Raw genomic sequence first — 13618 nt, forward strand, 5'->3', positions numbered from 1 at the left:
AAGGATGAGCTGATTCAAGGTATTTTGTTAACCCAAAGGGTTTAAAAGAATGTACAGTGGTGTATGCATCTCAGGTTCCCCCCTTCCCCTCATGCCTGGGACATTGAATTGTCCTTACTGCCATCCATATTTCTTTCATGCTTCAGTCCTGGTATGATCTCTTCCCTGTTTCAGCTATTTTCCTTTCTCCTTCCTTAACCCCAATCTTTTTCCTGGGATTTTTCCTCTCAGCTTCCTTCTGCTCGTATCATGCTCTGATTGCATGCTGACAGCTGTATCATCACACTGACCACACTGTAAATCTTTGCAGTGGTGAGGTTTGTCTGACAGAAGCAGGAAACTGCAACTTTACTGTAACAAAAGCAAGGGCTAGAAGGAATTTGGGAAATTCCTAACTTCTGAAACTCTAACTTAAACAGAGGGCCAACAGAGGGCATCTGATATTTATTTTATTTGTTTTTGCAAGATCAGGCCAGGAACTGGGATCTTTCAACAGGAACTGGGTAGAAAAACAATTTTTGGAGTATAGAACTTTTTAAGTGCAAAACAAAAACTCAACTCAGAAGTAGTTCTTGGATTTGACTTTTTGGCAATTTTCAGAGGAAGCAGATAATTTCAATGAAAGTGTTTAAACCAAAGAACAGGTTTATTATCAAACCTTTAGAAAAGTTGTGGTTTATCTTTTTAATTAGCTTAATTTTCTTGTGATTTTAAGGCAGCAACCAGAAACTGTGTGCCTGACAATGGCCAGTCCTACTGAGCATTCCCTTTCTTACTGTTTTTATCTCTTTTTTCTTTTCCCTCTCATTATTTCACCTTCCTTTGTTGCACACAGTGGAAAAATGGCAACATGTTGCTACTTTATGGATGTGACACTTACATACAGTACTATTCTAACTCTGACTGGTTCTTTCAGACAACACTGCAACTGGCAATAGCAGTAGAGTGAAATCAAATTTGAAGCGTGTGATGTTGCTAAGATTTGGGTTTACAATTCCATGTTTCCTAATTTAAAGCTCAAGTGGGATATTTCCAATTTTCAGTGCACTCTTCAAACTTTTTCTTATTAGTCACATAGAAGCAATTGTAAAATTGCTGGAGTGTCATCAGTGCTTTACATTCTTTTCAGATCTGGTTTTAAAGTGTTAATTCTCCAGGGATAACTATCTTTTTTTTTTTTTAAATTTGCTTTGAAGTCTGGAATGGTAAAGTCAGGGGGCACGGGGCGGTGCTTAGTAGCTTGGAAAAAAAATACACAAACTCAATACTAATCAAACTGACAGGCTTAAGTTCCTTGAAGGAATGAAGTTTTGACTGAAGTCCTCATTTGAACCTACTTGATGAAAATCTAAATTCCAGTTCTGCCTATTTGGCATATGAGCATGACTGAAACCTTTAATTTTCCATCCTTAAAATGGGGATGATAATATACTAGTTGCATGCATGCCATATAGCTGAAATAAATCTTCAGTGCTCCAAGTGCTTTTTAGAGTGTCAAACATTAAGAGCACAGCTCCACTCAAATACATGTGAGATCTGCAATTACTTTGTGATGAGTAGCCTGCCCTAATAGTTTGGCAAACCAAGATTACATAGTTACAGCTGCTGTCTTTGACGCTTCAGCCTCTTGCTATGCGTGGAACATTGCCTGGTTTTTGTTCAGTGCAGCTTGCTGCCCTGAAGGAGCTTTGTTTTACCTTTCAGGTAACACAGGTGTGAAGAAATATATGACAGCTGAAGACATGAAACAGTCAATCTTTATCATTATGAATCAGTTCCAAATTTCCTGGAATCTACCCTAGCTGTTACTGGGGGCAGGGGGAGTGGAGAGAACAAGCTACATTATAATAATTGGATACAGAGAGTAATGGAGCGCAGCATGTTCTTCTTATTATCTTATGCAAGAAAAATTAATTTTAAAATTACAATACCAACTATTAAAATTGAGTCTGTGTGATCAGTTGTTTATAATTTAACACAGTTGGGGAGATTGTGTTTGGTTCTGCTTTTTATTAGTATGTTGTTTGTGCTCCTAGTCTAGTAACATGAGCAGGGTGAGGGTGCATGCAACGGTACAGTTTGAAAGGATTCTGTCACTTAATCACTGCAGAACTACAAGATTGCAGCCTGAGGGGCTTGTATCATCTGAATCCATCTTCAGCTGGTTAGTACAAGGCTATTTCTTCTGTCACTTGCATGTTCCAGAGATTCAGAAGGACAGTGGACCTATGCAAAAGGACAATCTTAAGAAACACAATTTATTAAGAATTAGTAATAAAAGTAGATACTGAACTTATTTAGGTTTTTCTGTCCTGGGAAATAGGCTGCAGATGTCACGATGGGTTGTTGCTGATATTCTTGCTTCATCACACAGTATAAATATTAAACTAGACTCAGGCTAAAGAAAAATAAAAAATTTTAAAAATGGCTAGACAGGAGATTTTCTTCAAAGAGCTCCTTTGCAGTGGAATTTATCTTATCAGAAAGAACAAACATTTTCAGAGTCCAAGACAGGATATAAACCTGATATTTTGATGATCCTGTATTCTCATTAATTTACAAGGAAGAGAAGACACCAAAGTCAAACTTGTTGTTTTCTTTCCAGTGGCATGTAAGATCAGTTGTGTGAAATGGCAATTCAATCGAGGAGAGTGCAGAAATTGAGAAATAGCACAAATGTGAGAAAATTGAGGTAAAAAGGAACTGGAGTCGCTATTAACAATTTTTTTTTTTTTTTTCCTCCCACTGTCACACTGCAGTTCTCAGTTGTCTAATGTGGCCTCAGTATAAAAAGTTAGCTCATCATCTTTGAAGTGTATGAGGAAGATTTTGGCCTGGAGCACAGCCTGAGGGGTGGAACCCCTTAGTAAGGCAAAGGCAAGGTTACCTTCCCCAGATGCTCCCCAAATGTCTGCTGTTCGTCAGTCAGTTGCCAAGGTGATTTTCAGGGAAACCATCCCAGATCATTCGGACATTGTGCTGTAGGTTCTCAGCTTGTTAGGAAGTGATTGATGTGCTGTTCTTCAATTGCACATCATGTGTGAGGTAGACAGGTCAGAATAGTAATCTCCTGCCTTGTGCCAAGACATTGTAACTTGTCTGTCAGATACAACTGGAAAAGGAAAGCAGGCCAGTGTTACCAGGCTTTGTTTTAAGGTGTTTGTTTCTCCATTGTATTAATCACTGGAATATTTATCAGTGCTTTGCAACATTAAATTGGCATTGTATATTTTTCTTTCTAATTCATCTGAACATCACTGGATTTTGCAATACTCAATAGCATACTAATGAAGGAGATTAATTTCTTTGTAGCAAATATCATGGGCATTTCTGTGTCAAGTGTCACATGAGAGGACATGGAAATCCTTTACAGCCATAGCACCTCAATAAGCATCTGTAAATTATTAGGCAAGGTGGTATTTTGATGCTGTTGATAATATTTTATTAATTCATAATCCAAGCACAGTATTCTATCAAAGTCTTTCAAATTTTGAGCATTCCTAAATTTTATTTGGCAAAACTGTGCAGGATACTTCAATCACAACATAACGTTAATATGCTGACCTACAAGTACATATCTAGTTTAAAATTTGTTTGTCTCTCTCACTCCCATGCTCAGCTGCACTATTCTACAGTAGAAGTTCAAAATGCCATAGTAGATCAATATGGTTCAGTGACTTTGGGACATAAGACAAGCTTCAGTCTAAACTCCATTGTTTTTGAGAAGACTCAGTCCTTCATATTTAGATATTTGACTCCTAAATCTTAGACAATTACATTTATCCAGCTCAAAGTTCCCACTGTAACTGGAAGTTCTATTGTAGAATCTAGCAGTTATTTAAATGTTACCCTGACTCCACTCTGCATCCACCTATAACCACAGCTTAAGTGTTGCTCTCAGCCTGAATTGGCTCCAGTTAAGCTTTTGTTTTGGTTTGTGAACCTTGCCATGTGTGGATTAAGATGGTATACTAATCCTCTGGTTCTATTTCTGTATTTAAAAGGACTGAGAAGTTCATCCATGACTGTCTGAGGAGTCTTGAAAGCAGGCTGGCTTTCTGTGGCAGAAAAAGCCCGACACTGGGACCCTGAAGTGCTGGTGGTGTGTGTAGTGTAGGTGAATCGAGCAGCCGGAAGGGCTGGCCCCAGCAGGGCTCTGCACTGTGACTGCCAACCTAAGGAGTCGGTGAACATTGGTGCTTTCATCCATGTTTCCCTAGTCCATGTTAACTTCCGTACAGAAAGATATGTTAAGGCATATTGAGATTTACTGAGGTTTCTGCAGCAAAGTGATGGAGAAGCTGAGAACAAAAAATTAGAATCTTTGCTGTTCTCTAACCACTGAACCACATTTTCTTGATCTTTCCCTCCCTATTTTAAGCTTTGGGTTCTGGAACCAATAAAATAGTCTGCAGGAGGGTTGCTTTAAAAAAAAAAAAAAAAAGAAAAAAAAGGTGGTTACCCAAACCAAGCATTTGTAGTTGATAACTATGTGATCAGCTGCCCACACATAATTTTGCCAAACTTAAATAGCAATAGGCTCACACAAAAATATAGCATGAACACTTCTGGCTCTTTACTGTAATGTCGCTGAGCGTCAAGCAGTGAAAAACGACACGTCAAAGAATCATCCATTTCCAACAAACCCTTCCATGTCTAGAGTGATATTAACCTCTGTATTTGATTGTGGCAAGCAGTTAATTCAACCTGCTTTGGCTGCACACATGTATAACTTTTGAGGGTAATATTGGTGGTTATTAATTTTATGAACCTCAAAAATACTTGTGCTACAGCTCTACTAGAGAGGAACAGCCAAATGTCGTGCTATGGACCGCAGACTGATTGCCTAGGGGTCAGGAAAGAATTTTTCTCCTTGGACAGAGCATTGCATAATTGGCAACAGTGCAGTACAAGTTGTTTTTCTGTTTCATGTGAACCATCATATATGGTTGATTGCCAGAACCAAGATATCAAACTACTAAATCTAGTCTGGTATTCTAATCCCAGGGAGCTTGATTTCATGGATTCACATGTAGTTCATAGTCTGAGTAGATGTTGGGCTACTTAGTTCAGCTGCCCGGTCAATAGTTATTGTTCTGCTCTTTCCCTTCCATTCCTCTCCAGGTAACGGAGCTGGACGGTCAATTTTAAGGCAAGCCAGGTCCATGTCAAATCCTGCCCCCAGTTAATGTGCTTTCTGGTTCTCCTTCTATCACCCTGCTGTTGCAACACCCTGTCTGCATCTGTTCATATCAGTCCAGTGATGTGCATCGATTTGTCATCTTCTCAGCTGCTTTTGCTGCTGCTGGTTGCACAGGTACTCTCTGAAATGTTGTGCCTAAGAAACTGAGATAAGGCAATGAGAAACAAGAGACTGTGGGAATATTGGCAGTGGTTCTGCCATCTGTTCTGAGAGAGACAGGAGACCCAAATATGTGGTGTGTTAAGAGATGAAGCATTAAAAGAAGCATCGAAGGGAACGCTGCCACAGCATTTGTAAATCCTATCAGCTATCTGCTGACAGGAAAACCAAGATCTAACCAATTTGTTTTACTGTGGCTGCTGCACTAGCTTTTCATGGCAAAACCTTTGTTATCCTTCCTTTGCTTTGGACTTCAAGCAGCAATGTGTGCTCCATTTCCAAGCTCTGGTCAGCAGGCACTCCACAAGTATGCCTTAATTACATTGTATGTCTACATTTGAGATGGCAGGCTCTGAAATGCGAGAAGCCCATATAATGGCAGAGAATGATGACATGGCACAAAATCCTCTGCTGTAGGCAGGAAATATTTGCTGTTACAAAATGTATTGGGCAGCTGATTGCAGGAAGCTGCCAGCAGGTTTGGATCTGCACTCTCTGGAGGGGTGACTCTGCCGAGCCATATGAGGAAAAACCTCAGGAAAAATCAGTGTTTTCATATGAGACAGTTGTCTGAGGAAAGAGAATGCTGTGGGAGGACTTGTACTGATCTGTAACACTTCCATGCTCTGTGATGTCCCCAGAAACCTGATACAAAACACCAAGGCAAGTTTTTGGAAGAAAAAAATAGAAAAAGTTATTGATTTGACTGGAGATTTGATTTGATCTTTCTTTCTACATACCAGTGGAAAGAATTTTTCTTGGGAAAATTTGGTGCATTTAGAAGTTACTGAAGCATGCTGTATCAAATAGGCATTGAAATTGAAAAAGGAAAACAAACACAAGTTAGGTGGATGTGAACAGCTTATAGCACACTTTTTTTCTGTTTCGCTCTTCTGCTATTTCTTTTTCCTTGCTGTGATTAACCTCCCATTATATTCGCTTACCACAGTACTGTTTTTTTACCCATTTACATGTTCTCATGAATAATACATGCATTATTTTATTTGGTTTTACTTCATTGCATAACTCTGTCCTGGCAGCTTAAAGAGTTTCAGCTTTAGACAAGGACAAAGTGGGAGGGGCTGCTCTGCTGGGAAGTGGTTAAGCTGAGATTCAATCAAAATTGCTTCCCCATACACTTCATCTGCACCTAGAATTATTCAATGACACTTCCCCTCATCAACTGACGCAAGCACCCATGTGTTGACACCCATTTTCCCTGCCTTGCACACGATATGTCCTTTAGAAAAAAACTGCAGGGGTATAAATGACTGCTCAAGAAGTTTCTAGGTTTCAGACAGAACTGGTCTGTGAGCTCTAATTCGGTCTTTGTCTCTTTAACTCATAAATTCATAGCTGTCTCCCTGTCACCTACGGCCTTCATAGTTATACTCAGGAGTTTCCAGGTAAAAGTATTTAAGCATTCCTCTGCAGCATGTGTGCAGGATATGGACTTAGTCCACCGTCCCATACAACTGATCTGTGTGTGTGCGCTGAGGCAACAGCCAAGCTTTCTGGGTGTTTGGCAGCAAAGTTTGGTCAGACCTTTTGCAGAGCTGCTCCAATATGCCAGACGTTCAGAAATCCTAGACAATGCTGAATATCTTCAGATTCCACCCAGACAAAATTTCAAAGCAGGGAAGAGGCCATGACTGGGGAAGACCGGACATACAGTATCCCTATGCTCAGTTGCCCTTTCTCAGGGTTGATTTATATATATATATACATATCTGCATATCTATATAGATACCTATCTTTATATATATCTATATATACACACACACACATATATATACACATACATATACATAAATGAGCCCATTTGCAGTAACTCATCCCCAAACTATAGAAGAAATGTGCTATTTGCAACTATCATATGTATTATATTGTTTGCTTTCTATCTCCTTTCCTACCTTAATTGCTTATCTGCAACCAGTTGGGGACAGGAGTACTACTCTGCCAATCTGTGTGATGGCAGAAAGAGTAGCTCCCTATTCTTGACTGATTTGATATGAACTACTGTAATTAAAGGAACAGCAAACCCATTTTTTAAATAATAATGTTAATAATAACGGATGTTTTTTAGAACACTTCAGCCAATGTACATATGGAGATAAAGAGAATCTCTAATTATTTTGTGCAGTATCTATTCAAACCAGCATTGTTTTAGCTGAAGCCAGACTCTGCATTTGTGCTGCTCTTGGACACTACTTTTTTTCTTTCTTTCTTTACTTTTTCTTTAATGTGTTTCCAATTCTTTTGAATTTCGAGATGGAAGCAATTAAAATCACATAAGGAACTTGACAATAAAATTGTGTGATTTAATTGTATCTACCCGCTCCCAGTCCGAGTTGGGGGAATGAAAAAACTGTTGATTCTGAGAAGTTTATTGTAGATATCTATCTTGTGATCACCAGCTACTGTGATCTTCATGAAGCATGGTTTTGTGTCAGCTAAAGAAAGCAAGTGTGTTTTTTCAAGGATTTATCCATAGTGATATCCCTAGGGTTGATTTGGAAGAAAATAATTTACTTCATTATTAGGGATTTCTGGACTTCTATTTTTCTATAGTCCTCAAATAGAAATCAGAGAAAAACTTCATAGATATTGTCAACGTTTTTTAAATATTGCAGCTTTGCAGAGGAAGAGGAGATGTGAAATATTAATATTGTGGTTTAAAGAAGGTTCAGTCTTTTTAAAAAGTAGTGATGGAATACACAGAGTGACTAATCATGAAGTCCACCATTTGTGGATGATAAGAATATCTGAAAAAATAATAGAATAGAATCTAGCTGTTTTCCAAGAGAAAAACTGCTAATCAGCACATGCTAAATATCTGACCAAAGATGTGTTCAGAGATTGAGTCCATGTAAGCCGGGGTAGAAGGGGTCAGTATAATTCTTGTTTTTCTTGTCCCATGATAGTTAATCATGAATCTCTCAAATTTCAACGAAGACTTATTAGGTTCTTCAATTCTGTTTTTAACATAAAAAATATCGTTATCTTTTCCAGACCGGTTTCCCTTGCTACTCTGGGCCAGTGTGCCCTTGTGGTCAGTTCCGCTGGCAATAAAACTCATCACGTAGCATTGTGCATTCTTATTTAAATAAATGTTCTTAATAGTATGTGAAACATGACTGCAATTTATCATTGTGATGTTTTAAAATTGCTTTTTTGAGGAATTGATTCTTTCACAGTCATAATAGGTTTAGAGGTTAAAGACCCAGTAACTGGAACAGTGTGAGCAGTTTACTTTCTTTTCCTTGTGCTGCAAAATAGCAAATAGTGGTGTGAAAGGGTTTTTGTTATTGTTGTTGACTCGGGTTTTTTTCTTTTGGTTTTGGGGGCATGGGGGGGTGGGTGTTGGTTTTGGTTTTGTTTTTCCTTCCTTCCTTCCAGAAATATGCCCCTAGCCAGAACAACTTAAAATTTCTTTTTTCTAGCTGAACCAAAAGTTAGGATGGAACACTTATCATCAGACAGGCAGTCGACTAACTAGTAATGTATGTCTTCTCCCATTATAAGCAAGGCTTAAACTTCACTTCAGCACCTTGCTTTCATCTGACTAAAGAAACCACTGAGGTCAGGGAGGGGTTCAGTGAGGTATATAACTGCAAGACCATGTAAAATAGCAAAGTATGTCTTTGACTGTCTATAAATGTGTCCCTGAGCATTTGACCTAAATTATGCCAGATGACACCAAATCACACTTTTTGGTATAATTCTGCATTTCCCCTGTAGGAAAATAAATAGTCATTAACAGACAGCAAGCAATGACGCATTCAGAATCATTGCAGAAGACCACATGTGGAGAAGGTTTATAATCAAAACACATCATTATTCACTGCGGTTTTGCTCAGTCCACACTCACTCTAGCACCTAGACTCCAAAGCTAAAAATTTCTGCTTTTGACATGTTACTTGGCTCTGTTTACTCATCAACACAGTATGAAGTTTGGAAACCTACTGGGCAAAACCAGACAACATACTTTTTTCACATGTAACATCTGGATTCCCTACCATTTAAGTGCATGCCGAACAGAAAACAACACTGCTGTGAATCGTGTACAGTTCAACACATTCATGCAGGAGAGAATCCAACTTGTCTGACGGGGAGCAGCATGGGCTGGCTGTTCCCTATGGAAGGCTGAGCTGGGAGCTGAGGGTGAGTCATGCATGGGCTGTGCCATTCCCAATGGGTCATAGTCCCACCAGCTCTGAGCAGAGCAGTCAGGGCCCTGGGCTCTAACAGGGTCTATGATGGTCCCAGACACAGCCAGCAATGAATTGGGTTCAGGATCCAACCAGAGGATGCGATCAGGAAAAAAGTAGGCAGAGCCAGACTGTCCTTCCGTAGGTCCCCGGTCAGTGCTTAGTTTTCCGTCTGTAAGATGTTATCACTGTGTTAGTGGAACTTACTGAATCTCTAGCAGGTGCCAGAAACAGCACATATGTCTGTGCCTAAGCTGCCAGAGTTCATTGTTTAGTGTGTGGGTACAAACCTGCATTCATCATGATTTTAAAATAAAAAGTAATCCCAGTTCATAGTTCAGCGTCACATGTGAACAGATCTCTGTGTTCTTCTGTTCCATGGAGGAAATAACCTTTGGAAGAGGAGAGAGGCTGGTGTATTGGGGTCATGCTTGATAAGGGGGACACTTCTATTTCTATTGCTGTCAAATGCAATTTGTCAAAGCTCTCTGCACTAGTAGGAGCCAGAGAAATCAAGGCATTCCACTGACTCCTCAAAGGAGTTTTAGCTATATGCACCACTTTGTATTAGGGAGTGAAAACCTGGAAATGTTCCATTATCAAAAAAAGAATATTAGTGTAATGCACTGTATTTTGTAAAAGCTTTGTTAAAGCACCTCCCACATACAGTAGTATCTGGTATCATTTATCCGAAATCTAACTCGTATCACATTCCCGTACTCATTAGGCAAACAATCAGTTAAGAATTTTTCTGTTCTGGGAACACCCTGGAACAAGAGTTCAATATACTTAAGCTTGAATATTTTGTCTATATAAATTCTGGTCTCTACAGGGATGCAAATATAAATATTTCAAAACAAAGTGATGTTAAAAGCCAGGGCACTGGAAGAAAAAGTATGATAAAGTCTTGGAAATACAAAGAACTATGGTAAATGGTATTGATTTTTGCATATTTCATGGTGCCACTTAAACAGCCCAATTCAACTGGAGTCCTAGTATATGTTTGCTGTGATAGTATTTAACACATACATGGGGTAGACCAGAGTTGGACCCTTCTCTGATGACCTTCCCAGCTACAAGAACAGAGGAAATAGTCATTGCTACCCTCTTTGACATTCATGCAAAGTACTGAGGCATGGTGAAATTTATTGGTTTGTGCAAGATCACGCAGAAATATGTGTCTGGATTCAGAACTGAACTGCTGTCCTCTAGAAGTTCAGTTCCCATTTGGTACATTAGATGTAAACCTATCCTTATGGGAGATAAATAGCTCCTGATTTTGGAAGAGAAAGTTAATATTTGCAATAGGAGCAAATTTCACCAATATCTAGGTGGCTGCTGTTGGATTAGGAGCATCACTTAATGAAAACACTCTGCCAGAATTAGGTGTTCAGTGTCTTGACACAAATGCCAGTTTGCTTGCCTGTTGGGATATGCTAATGGACAGGGTGGTAAACAAAGATTTCTCTGCTCAGGACACTTACACACTCATAGGTTTAATGGAAAACTTTATGTTGAATTTGTTCAGATCTCTCAATAGGAATGCCAAAGACTGCAGCTAAGTGGAGCCCTATTGAAAGCATTTGCAGAACAAGCACTTTTTCTGCAACCTAGACAAATATAGCTACTTTTGAGTGCACGTGTGTGTTGCTTTTACCAAGATCACAGCAATTTTAGTTTTGAGAGAAAGCATTGGAAAGCCCACAAAATTTCTCTTGAACTCAGCATGTCTATAAATATTTATTTTGAGCTGTTGAACTAGAAATTCATAGCCATATTAATTTATACTTTGTATTTCAGTTAGTGCTTTGAGGGTTTTTTCTTCTGAACAGTTGTTTCTCAGCTCTTGATTTTTACTTTTATTTTAAATATAGCTTGTATATTGTACTGTATGAGTTATCTCTACTAAGCTCTTATTGAAAAGTATATGTGTGAAGCCTTGAAAGACTATTCTATGAAAGACTATTACAGGATAAAAACATCACTGACAGTTGCTAATGAGCAGTTGCTGTTTTGCAATAGGTTTATGTATGGAAGTACCTAATTATTTAATACATAGCAACAAGATGCACATAGAGGAATAAACAATGCAATGAGAAATGCTAGATGTTTAGGTTGTATAATGTATTTGCATCTTCACAATCCAACGTTATATTTTATATCTCTTTGTAATAACATTAATTCTACTTTTTAGTGAAATTTTAAAGAAATGCCATTTCATGCACTTCATTAACAATTAATCAGCATTTATAACTGAGGAGAATTTTTATAACATATCCAGAGCTCTGCCTTTGCCAGCAGCATTCGTAGCTGTCAGCAGACAGTCTTTACATGAACATACAACTGCGCAGTCAACTCAGCAACAAAATTTAGTTTTAGCATTTCCTGTGACCACTGACAGACTCCTAAATTGCAGGAAATAAATCTTGTCTGGCTGGAAATTGATAAAGTACTGGTGTCTTCATTCAGAGCAAAGAGTTTTTATCACCTTACACTTCAGATGTGGATTGTTGCCCTTAATAATGAATTTCATAGCATCAAACAGTAGCTTTGTGTTTTGGGCACAGAAACAGAACACATTTTCTTTTTTTATTAATTTTCCACAGTAGGTCATACAGACTGTGTCTGCTCCTGTAAATGTATAGAGATTCCTTACCTGTTGATAGTATGCATTGATATTGAATTGCTAAGCACAGCATCCCCAAACTAGGAAAGTATGAAGCTCTTCTGGTCAGTGGCATAGTTTCTACAATGCAATAGGGCCACTAGTATTCAGCAACGTGTAAAATCATGTCCTATTAAGGCAAAAATTTCTCATCAGTCAGAAAAAAGCTAACACTTGATTTTTCCAGAAATAATATGCAATGGAAAAATTATTGGTTTACAGGTGTTATTACAGTGAATTATGGTTGTTCTCTTGAGAGAGGCAAGAAGCAGTGTGGATAGTATTATTTTTCAAGTAATTGCCAATTCAAACTCTAAAAGTTTTTGTTATGAAGGGATCATTGCTCTGAAAATAATTGACGTCATTTAGTTTTGCTATTGTTGTGTGGTATTAGCAGAGTTGTTTTGACCTGATGGTTCCCCGGTCTCAATTTGAGGCTCATTGTGTCTGGATTTCACGATCAATTCTGTGATATAAAACAGTTAAATATTTATAGTTTTACTTTTAAGTGGGAACATACACACATTTTGCTAATGACAGAGCAAAATGTTGGTGTTAATTTCATCCTGTATGTGTCACGGGGCTTCCTAGTACTTTAAACCTGTGTTTAGATCTGTGCTTGGTCTAAACAAGCTTCATCCACCTTTCTGTGTTGTTGCTGAATGAAGAATTCACAACTGAAAGTAAAACTATTAGTCAAGAGTTAAAAGCTAATCTTTTTGTGGTGGGAAGACGGGAGACAGTTTCCCAATGGTTTGTTTTTCTTGTGTTTTAAATTTCAGTCTTTCTTCTAGTGTTGCCAAATAAAATTTATGAACACAGTAAATCAGGCTGTCCCATTGAAGTGGAAATTAATGAACTGCTCCTGTTCTGACAGCCCTTGCAATACAGTGAAACTCTGGCCTGATTTTTTAAAATCTTGTTTTCTGTAGTAAAGGTTCCTGCTGCTCTGAAGTGAACACTGGCCTAGCAGGAAGCTTCTGGCATGCTCCTAAACTCATTGCTACTGACTTAAAGCAACTGCTTCGTTTAGTAATATTTTATAGACATCTTGATCCAGAATCACCAAATATGTCAACCACTGTGAACCCTTCTTTGAAAAAGTGTCAGAATTTCACCACTCTGCAGAGACCTTGTCATCTTTTTGTGCCAGCGTAACTCATCAAAATGTGCAACAACTACAAGGGAGTAGGACGGACCCAGGAGAGCATCTGGGTGGCAGTGGGGAAATAGCCTAAGCTTTCTTCTAGACTTTAGCTAAGGTTTATGGCACCTGACTGCTTTTGAATTGCCAACCTAGACAAACCTTTTTAAAAAAGGGGATAAAATGGACAATGACTAAATATAAATATAGATCTAAAGATGGACAGAGACTCAGTC

General features: G+C 38.5%; 1 protein-coding gene across 2 annotated transcripts in view; it reads left to right on the forward strand.

Moving 5' to 3' along the window:
- MYLK (myosin light chain kinase) overlaps positions 1 to 13618 on the forward strand; it is a 210396-nt gene that overhangs the window by 63694 nt on the left and 133084 nt on the right. The window lies entirely within an intron of this gene.

Source organism: Patagioenas fasciata, chromosome 7 (genome assembly GCF_037038585.1).
Source record: "Patagioenas fasciata isolate bPatFas1 chromosome 7, bPatFas1.hap1, whole genome shotgun sequence".
Classification (NCBI taxonomy): Eukaryota; Metazoa; Chordata; class Aves; order Columbiformes; family Columbidae; genus Patagioenas; species Patagioenas fasciata.